General features: G+C 37.6%; 1 protein-coding gene across 1 annotated transcript in view; it reads right to left on the minus strand.

Annotated features, from left to right (window-relative positions):
* Positions 1–16480, minus strand: part of LOC141963383 (uncharacterized) — a 56601-nt gene extending 40121 nt beyond the window's left edge. Inside the window, exons 1-2 of the mRNA XM_074912673.1 lie at positions 16407–16480; positions 213–301 (exon numbers count right to left, since the gene is read on the minus strand). The gene's annotated coding sequence lies outside the window, so the exon portion shown is untranslated. The remainder of the gene's footprint in view (positions 1–212; positions 302–16406) is intronic.
* Between the last annotated feature and the right edge of the window lie 1264 nt (positions 16481–17744).

Below are 17744 nucleotides of genomic sequence, written 5' to 3' on the forward strand. Positions count from 1 at the left end.
ACTGATTCCAGAGTCTGGTACATAAAATGTCTGCAGAGTGTTTTTATTCTTTTCTGACTGTATTCATCAAAGTGTGAACTGGTGAGGTACTGGTGAGCTCAGGGGAACACGGAGTTGTAGAAAGCCTTTCACCTCTGAGTCAGAGGCTGAAATCTGGACAGGCCCTTGGTGACTGAAAGTCATTACTACGTGATGGTTGTCTCGTGACTTACATGGAACATGTTGGTGGGCTTATCCAGATTCAGTGGGCAGATGTCCACATCACAACAGACACCACTAGAGTTTGCTCTCTTCTTGGCAGCTGTAGCAGAGAAACCAAGGAATAAATAGGCATAGCCCTCCTCTCCCCGCCCCTCCCCATTACTTTCATTCAAATGGCAGGCTATTACAGAGGAACCTGCACTTGGAAACTGCAAGAATAGAGAATACACAACAATTTTACTCACCGCTGAGTTCATAAATTACAATATAAGCAGTAGGCCATGACAGTTGCAAGTTGCTATTTGGAAGGCACAGTTTGAAGCCAAACCATCCCAGGGGGGTGACAAGAGGCTTGCAGTCTCCCAAATAACTTCCCTGTACGGAAGAAAAGTGCTACTAGTACTTCTGCAAATTCAAGCATTCAGTTGTGAAGGCCATTGGCTAAGGATGAAGTCCATGGCTCTTCTCCCATTGCTCACTCACCCCTGGGGACCCTCTGCTCTGAAGGGTGCAGAACCAGCAGAGCACAGGAACAGGGGAGGTTCTCTGCAGTGCATCTGCACCCGTGTCATAGGATGGGGGAAGAGGTACCGCCCCAGGAACCTGTTGGAGCATTTTTCCATCACCAGCTAAAGCTGAGTCTACTTTATAAATGTTATCTATATAATGTGAATGTATTTTACATGTTCATATACAGATGTTTATATGTATATATGTGGAACCTCATTGGCTGACAATAATTTAGCTATTCCATAAAACCTGAAACTATGTTCTCATCTTTTTAAAGCAGCTTATTAATATGTCACCCAACAATTAGCTCACAGAAAGCCTATCAATTTTTGATATTCTGTTTTAACTTACCAAGTTCATAAGCATTAAACCTATAAGGAGAAAATAAAAAATTCTAACCAGATTTTGAAAAACACTAATTAAGTTGCTCTTTGAGTACATTTAAAAATACAGAAAGTTGGAAGATTGTTTTCCTGAGAATTGCTTCTCCGGGTGCACTGAAAATTCCGTATAATGTGATTGTATGATTGTGGGTAATTCTTTAAATTGACAATTACACTTACAGGCCAGATTTCAAATGAACTGTGGCTGGTTACCTAAATACAGTAAAGGCTGGTTTTAAACCACATCAGTATCAAATTTTATTCTACCTGAGGGCAATGAAGTCTAGAAAGCTGCTCAAGCAGCCTTACATTCATTATAGTTTTTCTGCTACAACTGTACCCATTTGGATCCCAATTCATGTTAAAATGTAGGTGAATATTTTTGAGCCATTTTCCCAGCTGATAATACCCGGAACTCAATTAATGACAGTTTGAGCTCTGAAAAATAGTTATATGGTTATATATTACTACCTGATTTACCAAAAAATCCACCTATTGGAGCTAATCAGATGTGTCATTCAGCTAAGGATCAGGTCCAGAATCATTATTTTTTAAAAAGTGGCAGAAGCAGCACAGACAAACATATATTTAACTAATTTATTTGTTCTTCCATCTCAATGAACATTGAATTTTATCCTTTTGTGCACAAAAATAAGTGTCCACAGAGATTTTTATAGCACTTATTGATTTAGAAGGACTTGCTCTACTATTGAATTTTGATTTGCCAGGGAAGATGTGTTTTTTAGCAGTCACCTGTCTATTATTCATTTAGCTAGGTTCTTGTATGAGCTTTGCACTTTTTAAAATCCCTTTCAGGAGACTTAATTTTCACCTGCATATACACTAGTTGACAGCTCCCTGTTCTTCTTCACTGTACTGACAAGTAAACCAAGAATCCCTGTACTCATTTCATTATAAACATTTTATAAGCATCACATAAAGATTACTTCTGAGCACAATGGTCAAGGCTAGACATGAGCTGCTATTCCCTGTGATGAAAGGCCAGTGTCCGATCAAATGAGCCATCCAGGCCCTAAAATGGCTTAAAAAAAATAGTTTTAATCTCTTCATTGTCTGACTTCACGGCATGGTAGTGCTGCCCTTAAATAAAACTTACATAAAAATGGTTAGTACAGCTGGACAGAAAATGTGCTTGAAGTTTAGAATCACATATCATTGTTTATACAGATGACTATTTGGGATAGACTTCAATAGAATCTGACTTTACTAGCAAAGGAGAAGGCTTTGGCAATAGCACAGGGTGATCAGCAACAGCAACTCATATTTTCCAACTGAGATCAATGTGGACTTTAATCCATTAATGCAGACCTAAATATCACCAGACAGATATGAATAGATGACAGTGAAAATGTGAAGAAGAAAAGTCTGGAGTAGTCAGATTTAAGAGAGTTGTTTCATATTCCAATTCATTTTAGTACTCTACAGGAAAGCAGGCTGTTTCTAGATTTTCAATTAGCATACCCTAGATATGAACTGAAAACACTTCTTTTCTGCTAACACAGATGCTTTTTTGTTCACCCATTTTGAGCCTGTGTTCACAGAATTGGATTTTTACAAAATCCTTGGACGTATGTTAGCAATACATCTTTTTGAAATGTCAAGGAACAGGTTTGTTTGGAATGGAAAGTTGCCGACAATCATGCCAAGTCATTCAGATGCCAATTTAGATATTTAAATACTAACGCCAGGCTGGGGGAAGGGGAGAGGACAACCCCAAAAAACCAAAAACACCACCCGAAATGAAAGAGCTCCCAGCTCTGTGCCTATTAAACTAAAAATAAAGATGACGGCAGTATCTGCAAGCAATTTGGGTGGTCAAAAAACAATGGTGCCCTCTGGTTTGAAAACAGTGTTTAGTGTTTGCACTGTTCTTACTTGTCACAATAAATTTGGACAGGGTTCCTATTTTCTGAATTGACTGAAGCTTTTCATTCTTTAAATTTCTAATGTGTTATGTCACGTCTTATTGTATTGCATGGTGTCACATTGCATTATTTTGCATCGTTGTCTCTGAAGTTGATGAAACACAACACAACAGCACATGAAAAAAAGGAATAAGCTGTTGGTTACACAGACTAAGTGTTGTAATTCTATATTTGTCAGATGCAGTAGTCACTGCAAATAATCTCAAACTTTTAATAGTCATATCTCCTCAATCAGATAGTGAGAAACCTGTTCAGTTTACTGGTTTATCATAAAGGAAGGACCCTCCCCTAGGAAACACACGGTTGTCATTATTTACTCAGTATCAGAGTATGCTGCTGCTGCTGCTGCTTTTCAGCCTCTGCATTGCTAATTTATAATGACTAGAATGAGATTTGAGGCATACTAGGTAGAGAATTTCTCAGAATACAATAATGAGAGTATCTATTTGAGACAGTATTAAAGGCACAATATGACTGTTTTGATTTTACACCACAAATACATATCCTTGGGACTATTTCTATTCATTATGATTAAGCCACGTCATTCAACAGAGAACTAAGGGCTTCTCCCTATGCCCAATTGCTTTTGTTGATAACAATCCCATAAAACTAAGGAATTATAACCTAACAATAATGGTCCCATGAAGAAAAGAGAATATTTATATTCTGAGAAATAAACCAACTAATTGTTATAAAATAATATAGAGTCTGTAGTCCTCACAGAAGAAAATTCCTGTTGATATTGCAAGTGTAATACTTGTCTGAGATGGAACTGCGTGAATATAAGAACTTAATAACAATAGCATCGGGTCATTACAAAAATTGTTTAGTCTATGTACTGACTTTAAATTTGGAAAATACTCGAGGAACTTCCAAAAATATGTACAAATATACAGAATGGAAACAAAACCTCCCAAATCAGAGACTGGCTTTCAGTGCAGTTGTTCTTATTTCTGAATGTCTTTTTTGAGTGGATGTGGCTCAAAGTGGTTTTATTCTGAACTACTTTATTTTGATTTTAGATTTTTTTGCTGCAATACAACAAATTTGTTATAAAGAAACAGCAGTTTTATTTCTGTTTCATTCCATTGTTCTGGTCATTGCAAAATGTCGAGTGTTGCTGCTTGCCTCTCAGCAAACAAGAAAATAGATAAACTAAAGATATCATGTAATATTTGCATTATATCAAGGAGGTTAAAATAATAAAATATATCCACAAGCACAACCAAGAATGTGCCGGAAAATATAATATGCCAAACTAAGGATTGTGAAGCAAAGCTGCCTGAAAAACAGGGCATAGGACTGACCAGGAGTCATCAAGTTCAAGTGTATGTCAGCACATGAATCACATCACATATACCCAGTTAATAAATCTGCCTAGCTCTGTGTTTACTCCCACACCCGTGTATTATGGCTCTGGTGTCTAGAAAGCTTTTCTCCATTTCTTGTCCAAATGTACCCATAGCCAATTTATGTCTATTTGTTCTCATGTCAAAATTATCATGTGAATTCAAGAGCTTTTGTTTCTCCCCAGTGTTTACCTCATCATCTATTTATAGACAGCAATCACTTCTCCCTCTCAACCCCTGTTTTCCTGGGTACAGCTTCTTTTCAGACAGGCCATCATTTCCTCTGATCACCATACTAGTCACTCTGTGCACCTGTTAAAAATACCCCAAACATTTGCACCCCAACTATAGGGATTCAGAATTTCAGGTGATATCAGACAAGCACCTTGGTCAATGGCATGAATACTCTCTTTGCTTCACTAAAAATATTTTCCTCAATATATCTCTAAATTGCATTTTCCCTTTCTGTGGTCTAAGTGCACTGGTGGTTCATAGTAATTCTGTGATTGACTGTTACAACTAGGTATTTTTTCTCTCCTGTCATTTCCCACTGATGAGCCTACAGTTCATAGCAGATACTTTTCATTAGTCCCTAAGTGCATGACCTTGCAGCACATGACCTTAAATTTCATTCCATTTCTATTACCCCAGTCTTCAAGGTCATTTAATTCTTCCTGTATAATATTCCAATCCTCCTCTGTATTCATGACATCTACCAGTTTTGTATCATCAGCAAATTAATTAGTACACTCCTACTTTTTCTGCCTAGGTCATTAAGGAAAATATTAAATAAAATTAATCCCCAGACCAATCCTAAAGTAACTCCACTAGTAACTTTCCTCCAGGGAAAGAGAGAAATCCTTTCAACTCTAGTTTCCTCTTCAGTCACTTCTTTAGTTATCTTACAGTCCTGATACTTGCCCTTATCTTTTCCAATTTAACTAATAATTCCCCATGTAGTAATGCATCACATGCTTTACTGAAAGGCAAAAAAGTTGAATCTACTGTATTTGCTTTATCTCAACAATCACAGTCATTAAAATAAAGGGAGTGTGATCACAAGTTTACCTGCGTGATTTTTTAAATAAATAAATTTATGTTTTACTTGATCCCATTTTCCTATGTTAATCTTTTTTTAATTCTCAAAGTCTTAATCTAGTTTTTGGGTCACACCTAGGTTATCTTTAATTTCTATTCTGCCCTCAGTGCACAGTTATTCTCTTGGTTATTTTCCCATCATATGACTTAGAAAGGTTTTGCCATATGTTTAATTTGGTTTGCAAGGTCTGACTCTGCTTGACTTTCATCAGTTCCTTATGAAGTGACAAGATGTCCCTTTTTCTGCTAAACTGTCTTTCCCCAACCTCCATTCCTTGTCAGACTTTTATTATTTCTTGTATACTGTCTGAGGTTGTAATTTATCTGCTAAGGCATACAGTGTCACATTTAGTCCTCCTGATTTGACACATCACCTTGTTGGTCCAGTAATTACCTAGTAGAGAAATAACTTGAGTGAGAAATAACTGGACCTTCCCATTTTTGGCATTCATTGTGTTGGCTAGACTGGGCAAAAAAGTCTTCCACAAAAATAAAGAATAGACTTTATCATATATTTCTGGGACTGCCCTGCCTATTTAAGTGCATCCCTGGTGCTCCTTTGCACTTGTCCCAGTACATTCTCTTCTGCCTCTCCTTGTGATACCAAACCATTCGGTTTTACCTGCTATAATTACTTCATAGTTCACTGCAACCTTGCTGCATGTTGCTACCGTATTGTGTCTTTCTTTGCTCCTAGCTTTTCACAGAGATTGAAAACCAGCAACCCAGCAAAGCCTGAGTGCCAAAAATGGCAAAGGGCTTGTCAGCAGGCAATGTTGCTGCAGCATTGGCAGCTCTCCCAGTGTGCACCCAAAGCTCTCTTTAGCGAGGGAGATCCAGCTTCGTTGCTGTGGGGATGCAAGCACAATCACAAGATTATCAGTTATGCCTTTGACTTACCTTTCTCTTGCTCAGGAAATTAATTTTATATCTCTATCTATCTATCTAAAAAATGTGTATATGTGTGTGTATGTATATACATGCATATGCACAGTTGTCTACAAATTTAAAACACATTTACTGAGATGTATTAGTAAAGAGATTAGCAGATATTACAGTAGAAATGAATCATGATTGCCCTTAGGAAATAGTCTTATCAAATATTAGGAGCCTACTTTATTCTATTACTTGTTTGTTTATGGTTCACATTAGAATTTTGGCTGTAACCATTACATTACCTTGAGTTGTAACAATTTCTAAGTTGAACACTCTTCATGTGTACTCTGTGGCTAAACAGAGCTGCATCTCTAAAGGTTGTCAGTGGGTGTCACTTGTCCTTGCAAAGAGCAGTGCATTTAACTGGACAGGCAAAAGCTCGGAACAATCCCAGATGGCAGGAAACATGTAGCAGGCACATCAGAGAAAGATGACTTCTCATAAAGCGTTCCTAGTGGCATTTGATTTGACATGAACACCGTAGAGCTCCTTCAGTGAGTCAGATTCACAGAATCACAGAATCATCTAGGTTGGAAAAGACCTTGAAGATCACCTAATCCAACCATTAACCATTAAGATTGCAGAGATGCTTCCTCCAGTGCATTTTTGAATATACCAGAATTGAGTATAACTGCATTATGCGAGTATGAACAAGCTTTAGGTGCCTTTGCTTGAATGGAAAAGGCTTTGGAGAACCTATAAGAGGGACAAGCACAACACTTCAGAGCGGAGTGCGGAAGTGTTTTTGCATGGGGGTTTCTGGTGCCAACCAGAAATAGGAGCTATGGAATCAACAACTAGTAGCTGTGGTAATTAAAACCCATGAAGATTTTGACCTTTGGAATTATTTTTCCCGTGTTTCTGTTTCTCCCCATAGTGGTGTTATCCCTACTCTTTTTACTCCTGCATGTCTGAATTCAGCATGTGCACCTACCATTCTCCAGAATTTCCCTTACACAGCTGCTTTTCTGAATGGTTGTGTAAAGTCTCTGTAACTGCTCAAAAGCTGTTCTCTTCCAGCAGTATCTCTAACTCTTTGATGATTTCAGGCTGTTTGTGCAGTCAGAACTGTCAGTACAACGTGCATTACATATGTTCAAAGTTAATATAGCCAAATATGAGACAATGAATTTTTGGGGGGGAGCCTCCTGAAAGTTCATTTCTTTCTCTTAGCATGTTCTGTTTTTTAAAAATTTATTCTTGGCTTTCAGTGGTATATATGTAGAAGAAGAGACCTTTACTCCGTGTTCTTAAGCTACAGATAAGCTAGTGCACTACAGGTCAAAGGCAGGGATTTCATAATAAAAGTGCAGAATCAGTCATGCTGGATAGACCAAATTTTCCATAACTGTTTCTTGGCTTCAGCACTGGTGGTTGATTGTCTAGAGAAAACCAGACAGTGGCATATATAAAATGATTTTTCCCTTCAGTTTCTTTTCCTGCACTCTGGATATTAATGTCTTATGAACATACTAAGCTCGGTGTTGCCTCCAGGTCATCTTGTTTAAGAACCACTCATGAACCAAAACTACATAACTCTTACTGATTTTTCAGCCCATCTATACTTTTACCTCCATAGTTTTCTGTAGATGTGAAGTCCACAACTGCCAGCATTTTCTCCATTTTAAACCTAAACCCCTCATTTTGCTGTCTTTGGAGTCTTGCATCTCATACTGTGAGAAATAGTGAATGATGATTGCCTGTTCACATTCTGATATAATTCATAGTTTTTCATAGTTTTCTGTCTTATCTCACTTCTGACATGGCTTTTGCAAGATGTAGAGTCCTAAGCTACTCAAACTCATATGAAAGCAGTTACATTCTTCCCATCTTCCTTGTAATCCTTTCCCCGTTTTCCTATATCTTTTTGGAGATGGGAAAATCCATACTGAACACAGTATTCATTACATGGGTTTATAGCAGGTTTATGCAGGAGCACATTAATTTTGATTTCTCTTCTTACTTTTTTTGCTAATATTGCTTAACAATCAATTTGCAATTTTGACCATTACTGATGTTTCCAGAGAATCACACACATTGGCTCCAAGACCTGAACATTTTGCAAGCCATTTTTGTATAAGCCTAAGATTGTTTTTCTCCATAAGTATTACAATATATTAACAGGCACTAAGGATGGGATTCAGTTCCCCAAACATAGGCATTTAAGGTCACAATCAAGGACAGGCTATGTGTTGAACTTCTGTCACCGTCATGTGGATTTGTCAAGTATCCTCTCAGATGACTCCAGGTGTCTATTTTCAAGGAACTAGAACACACCCTGAATGTCCCATACCATTCTGTCCCTCACTTGGCTAAGAAATCTTATTCCAAACCTTCACATCAACCTTAAATAATCTTGTATCATATGTAAACAGCAGGAACTTCTGAATCATCCCCCTCCTTTGTAAAAGTTATTTATGAATATACAGACTGTACAAGTCCTCTGTGCTTCCATCAGCAACCTCTCTTTGTTGAGAAAATAGTTATTTTATTCCTGCCCATTGTCTCCTATTTTTATTCAGTTATTAATCCAAGCCATTTTGTTATTTCTTAAGAACTTAGTTTCTTAAAGTTCTTTTGAGTTAGGGATCCTTTACAAGGCTTTTTGATCATACAATCTTATCTCACATTGTTCATTAAGCCCCTACAAAATTGAATTTGTTCTCATAGAAAATGTATTCGTACTTAACTAATTTGGTAACTTAACTAACTTGATATCAGAGTTAATCTTCAGCAATTTCCCCACTGAATTCTATTTAGAGAAATACTGTCAGATCCTTACAATTAGATCCTGTTGATTTTCTCCTATTTGTTCCAAAATCTCTTCTATTGACTCTTCAGTTCAAAACAGATTCTTACATTCACGTCCTGTAAGAGTGAACCTGGAAGAGTCTCCTGATAACCTTAGTGCTAAATGCTGATTACAAAGTTTAATTTATCCTTTCTACTGTGACCTGATGTTAATTAAATGTTCCATTTCTACTTTCAACACCGAGTTCCAGGAAATCCTTTCAGGACTTCCAGCAAACTCTGCTGCACCCCTTGCATTGATTCTGAAGATGAACAGATAATAAACCAGGTTTAACACACTTACTCAATACCACACCCAGGTCACAACCCTCCAGACAGATCATTCTTCTTTACAAACCACTCCCAGTATACACTTACTATTGGTACTAAATTTTATTCAGGAAAAATTAAATCAAAACAGATTAGTGGATAACAAGGGAACATTTTTTTTATTGACAGAGAGAATCCTACTCATTCTTAATATAAGACAGAAGTAGATATTAATTTTCAGTATGTCACCAACCTTTGATCCAACCCTCTGTAAAAGATTTTTTTCCTTACTCATATAATTCTATCATTCTTACATACATATTCAGTGCTAGTCATCCACTGTCTGTATCACAAATTAAAAACAAACCCACAACTGTACACATTTCTGCTCTTCAGAAGGATACAAAATGCCTATTTATTATATATCAACTATGCGTATGCGACCGTATACAAAGAGTTTTATGATAGACATACCATTTACTGAACTGAATGGATATTTAAATCCCGGTTGTCTGAAGAAGGGGGAATTGAGTTTCTAGTGTCTGTCTGTAGTATCTCATCGAAATGAACAATACTGTGCACTTATAGAAGGAGAAAGAAAATTGCTTGGACAGGTAATATGAATTCCAGACATGTTAGTGATTGCTTTGCTTTGCCATTTCTGGAGTGTCAGGTTTTTGAATCAGCATTATTCACCTCTAATTAATATCAATACCCTGAACCCAAATTTTTCTGTAATTGCTTTTTCATGTATTTTTTCCATATATTCTCACCCTAAGACAGTATGTAGGCTTGAGAGGCCTAAACCATTTATAGTTCAGCAAAGACCTTAAGCTGTGCTTTTCAAGTTTTATTAACAACAAGTTCCAGTTCTGTACTGATTTTCCTGCTGTGCATACAAAAATGCCATGAGCATTTTTGGTGGATATTAACAAATTTCAACAGTACAAAACCAATCCTACATTTTGCAGATAATTAGACCATCTGAAATAATTTTGAAAAGGTGGTTTCTTTTGTGATCTGTGAGTAATTCACTTTCATGGACACATATCCCTTCTTAGAACTGGCTAGGGTAATTTACACATTACAAGGCTTCTAGACATAGTTGGCCACTTATCCAGTGCTAATAAATTGAAAATGTGTGTGCATGATTTAACAGAAAAAGGAAGATGTGAATGTAATGCAGGTAATTGCTGAACTACAGTTCTCCTTCTGACAGCTAAAGAATACATGAATAGAGCTATCTGGAGGACACAAGTTACTTTGCATCAACTTCCAAAATGTTGATTTTTCTTCTAACTATTTGAGAACAATGATATGACAATTTCGGGGAAAATGTGTTGTGTCAAAACATCTGATCGCAGGCAAAATTATTCTAGATGTTCAAGTGTGACTCTGCATGTGGGGAGAGGATGCAGGACCACATTCCTCCTCCTTCAGCATCCATATGGGACTTTAGAGTAAAAGCAAGCCTTCCTGTAAAAAATAGGATGATTTTGTTGCACAGTGTTTCACTTTCAACAAAAGACTGTTTTCTTTTAAAAATCATTTCTGGTATAGCTCATTTCTGCCAGGCTTTTCAAGTCACCATTCACTGGCGCAACTGGTGTGTCATTTCCAATGCCTAACATTACAAATTGGATCTTCTAGATTTGATTCCTGGTTACTGGAGATGAACTTCTGCAGGTTCATAAAGACCTTCAGTTTTGAAGAGCTCTCTACTTCAAAGGATGAACCTTCCTTTTCTTTAGCAAGGTCTCATTCCTGCCTCTGCCAGTACCAGGTATTTTGCAAGGTTTGCTACAAAGTCTTATGGGGAAAACAAGAAGTCTAAGAATTCTTAACAGAGGTGGAAATTGGGGAGAAAAAAAGGAACAGGGTTGGAAGTGTATAGGAGTGCTGTACCCTGACACATTGGTGATGCAGCAAAATTTCCTCTTTTTTTTAAATGCATTTTTTCTTTCCTTTTACGATCCCTCTATTTTGTTGTTGTTGTTGTTGTTGTACTATTTGATGCTGGTTTTGTCCCATCCCAATCAGTTTTTAAACAAAGATGTATGAAAAAATATAAGCTCAGAATTAAAACTCTTAAGCAGAAAAACAGAGAAAGAAATTGAGATGCGAGGGGCAAATGTCACAATTAAAGTAGTAAAATGTTGTAAATTCCATAACACTGATATCAACTTGAAATTGTGTCACAGCTACTAGCACAGATATTGAGTTGTAATTACTGAAAGACTCAGCAAATACAAGCATTGTGGTTCTTACTAAAACAAGCAACATTAGCACAGTACAGAGAAAGAAAAAAAAAAAACAACAAAAAAAAGGAAAGGCAAAATGCATACACATTCTTATCTCTAGGTTTTTTTTTTAAATAAGAAATTTCTTTAAGTATGAGCCCAGGATTCAGTCTCCACTCAAATTATGGAAATTAGGAGAAACGTCCATGAGGTTGGGTCCTGTTACAAAGGCATGAAACAAGTGTAAAGAGTTGGAGAATTAACAGGAGTTTATATAGTCCTATTTAAAGGAAAATATTTATCAGAAGAAACACTTTTTTGTTTGTTTGTTTGCTGTCTAAAACCACTCACTCTCGTTAAGAATTGTAGAGCTAAAATTTTCAGCTCATTTTAATTTTTGAGGCACTAGTAGCTGAAACGGTGTACAATTACTTGATACTGAGCTGACAAAGTATTTCAAACGTAGCTCAACCTCTCCTGCCTTCCTTCTTAATTCAGACATTCTGGAAATGGTGTCATTCTTACCACTCCTCCTATTATTTCTGCTCCACATCTCTGGTGGCTTCAGATCTTCCTGCCGCCCATCCAACATGGTCTTTGAATATCCCTCAACAACTCACACCAGCCACTGACATCAGAATCAGCCCTCAGCAGCCCAGCACTACCTTGGAAAGTGGATGTCATTATTACCATTGATCACCAATGGAGCAGGGGATCTGTGTCAGCTGAAAAGACGCTTAACTCTTCAGTATTGCCTCAGTTCACGGCGGTTCCTTTTCTGTCTCCTGATATTTTATTACAGCAGAATCATTTTAATTGGCACATGCTGGTGGAAACAAAACTGCATCTGTTGAGGGCCAGATTCTAGCACTCCTGCTCAGGTGGTACAAGTCCCTTGTTCTGGAGGGTGTCCATTGAAATCAAGGGATCTGCCCAATTGTTAGAGGTTCATAGGAACACATTGTTCTGATAGGTATTCACTTTTATTCCATAATATGCTTTAAAAATACACACAGTACAAACCATTAAAAAAACTCCTATTAAAGTAAGTTTTGCCATAATAGAGAAGGGAAGCAGCAGGAAGGGAACAAAGGGCTACCCAGCACGACACTTATGCTAGCAAACACCAATTCACACCTGTTAACTACTGTGAATAAAATCTTTGGAATCAGTTCCTCAAAAAAGTCAAAGAAAGAAAGAAAAACTGTTCACCATGAAAGAAAATGGGAACCTCAGGTGTGCTGCTGAAAGCTTACAGAGTCAGATCAGCATTTATAATCAGTCACTTCTGAGACTACCTGAAGGAATGGAAGGAGAGGACTTGGCAGGTATACAAAGTATACACAAGCACAGAAGAATTGGTCCTTGTAATTTTGAAGTGAAATGGAGGATAACCCCACCAGGTCCCAGCAAAGATACAATGTTCTGAACTAAAAGTTCAGCCAGAGCTTTGGTCCTGGGAGATAATTATAAGGCTGCATGACCTAACTGACCCAACTTAATGAAATGAGTATGGCTGAACTGAGGACAAAAGAAAAATATACAGTGAGCATCAAAATAGGGTTCCTGATCTGTCACTGCTATTCAGATTCTTGCAAAAAGAGATGTGTCATTGTCAAAGGCTTTTCCATTAATAGATGTCAGCCTTCTCGGCTATAGGCAACCAAGCAGAGTATAGAAACATAAGTGGACAAATTCTTATCTTATATTTATATCCACAGACATGACGACAGTTGCCTGAAAACTGTCACTAAAGACTGAAGTGTTTGTATTCAGGACATCTGCTCAAGATGAGTGTTTAATCGTTATTGTTACTTATCAGTCTAAAGTCCAATTACACATCCTTACCTTTGTGAGGATTGCGCACTTGGGCGATATTTCATCAACATGAGTAAGCATTACAAATCCATCCCCTCATTATTAATAATAATATTTCATTATTTGGAACAGAATGACCCTGCAGAGAGACCTAAGATTATTGGAGAACCTAGGGATTTATATCTTACACATGTTAAATCTGCTTTACATTTGCCCTGGTCCCAGAGTAAGCTTAAACTAGAAAAATCCAGCTGGGGGAAGTTGGGCTTGGTGAATTTTCTAGTGGTATGGGGCTGCCTTCCCAATCACGTTGCAGGAGCACACCACTGAGAAAGGACGATATGGTTTGCATATCCACAACCCAGCAATAACTCTTGGCTCCCCACACAGCCCAAAGGGCCTGTTCACAGATGACACAGCATAAATCCTGAGGTTGTATCCCATTTTCCTTTATTTACACATACAAGTAGTCTTAAACAAGGGATGCTTTAGCAGGCAAGAGCAAGGTACAGTACTTAATGTGCAAATTCAGTTCAGCAGAACTCCAACTAAAGCATGTCAGCCTCAAGGGCTTTTCTCTCAAACAGTGCTCCTAAGTTCTCCACAGAAGGAAACTTGCTGAACTACATCTTTCTGAACTTTAAAGAAAAAAGTCCTGATTCTAAACTGAATGAAGGAGGAAATGAATGAGTAACTTCACTGAAGGAAAGGAGAGGCCCTGGACAATTGGTAGAACAACTATAGGGAATCCAGACAACACAGTCATGACGGGAAAATGTTCCTACTTCTTTTTTTTTTTTTAAAAAAATCTCTTTTGTTGTAAGAATATTATCCATCTCAGTGGCTTTATTCTCAGCAGCAAACCTGAGACTGATCTTTGAGGACTCTCTTAAATAATCTCTGGTATGGATATATAAACGAGAACAATCAAACCTAAGGTTTATTTTTTAATATGTTTCTGAGCTATCTTTTTATTCTCAGCCCCCCCCCCCCCCCCCACCCACCCTTTTCTCAAGTCACTTTTATTCCCATCTTTTTCTCCCTCGTTGATTCCCTCACAGCGGGCAGAGAGGCACCACTTCCAGGCAACTCCTGCTGTGTGTCAGTTGTTCCCCTGTAGTTTTTTTTCTCCTTTGCATGGCTCAGCCTCCCCAGACCTAAAATTTACTCCTGCCACAACTACTTGTGCCTTAATTTCCATGCTTCTGTGTCCTTTAGTGGTTGGCCACAGTGAAAGATCATTTGGTTGGAGGCCGATCTGCTGCCTTTTCTCAATAATTAGACTCAGTCCTGGGATTTGACTGGTATTCTGTGTTTTAAGATTCCTTCCTTTCTTCCCTGGGGATTAATAAACCTTTTCAGATTGCTTCATGTGGTATAACATCATGAGGTCCCTTAGTTTTGCCAAAAAAATATCCAGAAGAATTAGTATTTAGCTGTTAAATATCTGCCGGTTTTCTTATTACTTCTTTGAAACTACAAGCATCTGGGAAATTCTGCTGTTCCCATTCTGGTACAGCAGACCCTTGATGGACTGACTCATATAATCTCACAAATTTGGATTCATACTTATGTTCAAATTGGAAACTCATGAGAGCTCTTGGCTCTGGTAAATAAATAAGCCCAAAAATCTGTGGAAAACTCCTGGTCTTTATAGAACTTCAGTTGTCACTACACACTTTTGCAGATAACTTGAGGGACTGCAGGTGAGGAAGGAATGAAATTCAGCGGTTACTTATCAGGTATGAGGCTGTTGTTTTGTTGTTTACTGGATACTCCAGACTAGTAGACTAGTCATGTACTAGTTTTGGGTCAGTTCCTTTAAGCCAACATAATTTTAAATCTCTGCTGCATTCAGTTTCTAATTGTTTCTGGCTACACCCACATGCTGTACAAATTTTTGCTGAGGAAGAATTAAACTTATTTTTGAGACAGTGGTGAGATAGGAGAGGAGTAGAAGAAGTCCCATTCTGAATAGGGATGAAAGGAATATTAGTCACACATCTGTGACTTGATCATGCAGCAGAGGAGCCATGCCAGTATTGGTGGTGGAAACTGGACAGAGTTTCCTCAGGCTCTACTTAGATGGAGTGCCTAGATTGGGTTTCCTAAGACACTGGCCTGTCACTAGTGCAATGCATCTACAACACAGAACTGAACCGTTGTCTTTGACCTTGATGTAATCAGGATTTTGTCTTTGAGGTGAGATTTATCAATATCATCTGGTTTCTTTCATTTAGCAGGTTAAAATGCCTCCTAACACACACGGAGATATTTTCCTTTTTCCCCCAGTCCCTTCACATGACTGCTTAATTATGTCCTTAGTTAACAGTTTTCTTGAGTACTTATAAGTATCATAAGCTGTTTCTAGGTAGACCACTCTTTCTTTGGTCTTCACAACACTTTCACAGGTGTTAACATTTTTTCTCGGGAAATATTAAAAAACTAGTTGCTGAGATTGTATAAAGTAAATGAGTCGGGACAACTAAGCTAAAGCAATTTAAGAAAGAACGTAAAAAATTACCTTCAAGAGCACTTTCAAAAAAATTCCTTGCCTAAGTGTTTAAATAAACTGCCAGTATTTCCCTTCTGTACTGGAAGATTAAAAAGGCAAATATAACCATAGCAAACTTCAATAGTATACACAGTAAGGCTGAATATCCTGCATTGTCATCACAATATTAATGTTATCTTGTGTTATTAATTTAAAATAGTCTAAGAGAATTATCATTACATATTTACTAGCAGATTGCTCAAATGATTTATAATCTCAGAGATCCCTGTAGTACTGCTGAAAATTTTTCCATTTGTTTTACTGGGCACAACAGCATAAAATGACACAAAGTGCTTCTCTTGTTTACTTACACTTCTCTCAAGGTTGTGTAATCTTTTCATTCTGCCACCAGATAGATCTCCTTTCTTTTTGTCCTTAGGACTCCTCTACACAATTTCTTGAATATGCTTGTCTGAAGAAGGAAAAGGGAAAAAGCATCAATATCATTAGTTCAGATTTTGAAAATACCTTACACTTGCAAATCTTTTTCACATTAAAAACCCCATTGTTTTGGGGAAAATTCTTTTTCTGTAACGTCTCAAAAATAAGAACTTCCAGGCTCAAAACCTAAAGAAGACACTCTCACAGTGCAAAGATACTGCTGAAAGTTTTTATCAGGACTGGAAACGGAATTGGCAAATTGATTTAAATTAGTCAGGCCCGGCTACATATTGGGGAGTCTATGCTTGCATATCCATTTTTTTTACGCCATTGCTTCTTTTGGATTCTTAGATAAAAGAGTATAAAGTGGGCATTCTCCACTTGATGCAATTTCACTATACAGTGATTCCCATCAATGTATAATTAAAAGTGGATTTCCTTTTCCCTGTTTGGTTGAGGTGGGGGAGGGTCTGCCTAAACCTGGTTGATGTGAAGTGAACAAAGAGAACTTTCATGAGTTCTCCTGCAAACAGTCTATCAGTTACAATTCCTAGTGTTCACACTGCTGCACTGTTCAAAAGGAGCTCTAAAAAAAAAGTCAAGCAGGGGGTCCAAGAAAAATTCAACCCGCATGCCAACTAAGGGAAAGAAAGAGAAGGCAGGAAAAAAAACCTAGCTTTTGTTGTAAAAAGAACTAATGAAGCTGCTCTTAGAACTGTCCATGGTGACACAACAAGCCTGTGCACCCACACACATTGTGAGAATGCCAGTCACCCACGGTAATGAGAAAAGGAAACACTGTGGGCAAAGGAAATATATGAATACATTGCTTTTATGGTTTAACTGTAGGGAATCACAACGCTGGCCCACAATATCTTGTGCCAACTGCCAAAAGTGGTAAAGTAATACATAACGTCTGCTTAAATTTTTCTTACAGACAAGATGGACTGGTGGGGGGTAAAATCCCATTATCATTATAAATTGCTAATTAAATAATTATCAATTAGATGGGCAGACAGAACTCATTCCAATGAATTCCTTGGAGGGCTTTCAGTAAAGAAAAACAGTAATTTTGATTATTTTTTTTATCCATACTTCCTGCCTAGGGGCTCTAAATAGAGATGATATATGGTGTATCCCATGTTAGACTTTCACACAGTATATCCCATGTTAGAGCTCAGGGACAAACACTGAACTTTGGAGCATATATAGATCTTTTTTCAGTTTTTCAGATAAATGGCCTTAATTTCACGATATTAATTAGAAAC

Source organism: Athene noctua, chromosome 8, assembly GCF_965140245.1.
Source record: "Athene noctua chromosome 8, bAthNoc1.hap1.1, whole genome shotgun sequence".
Lineage (NCBI taxonomy): Eukaryota > Metazoa > Chordata > Aves > Strigiformes > Strigidae > Athene > Athene noctua.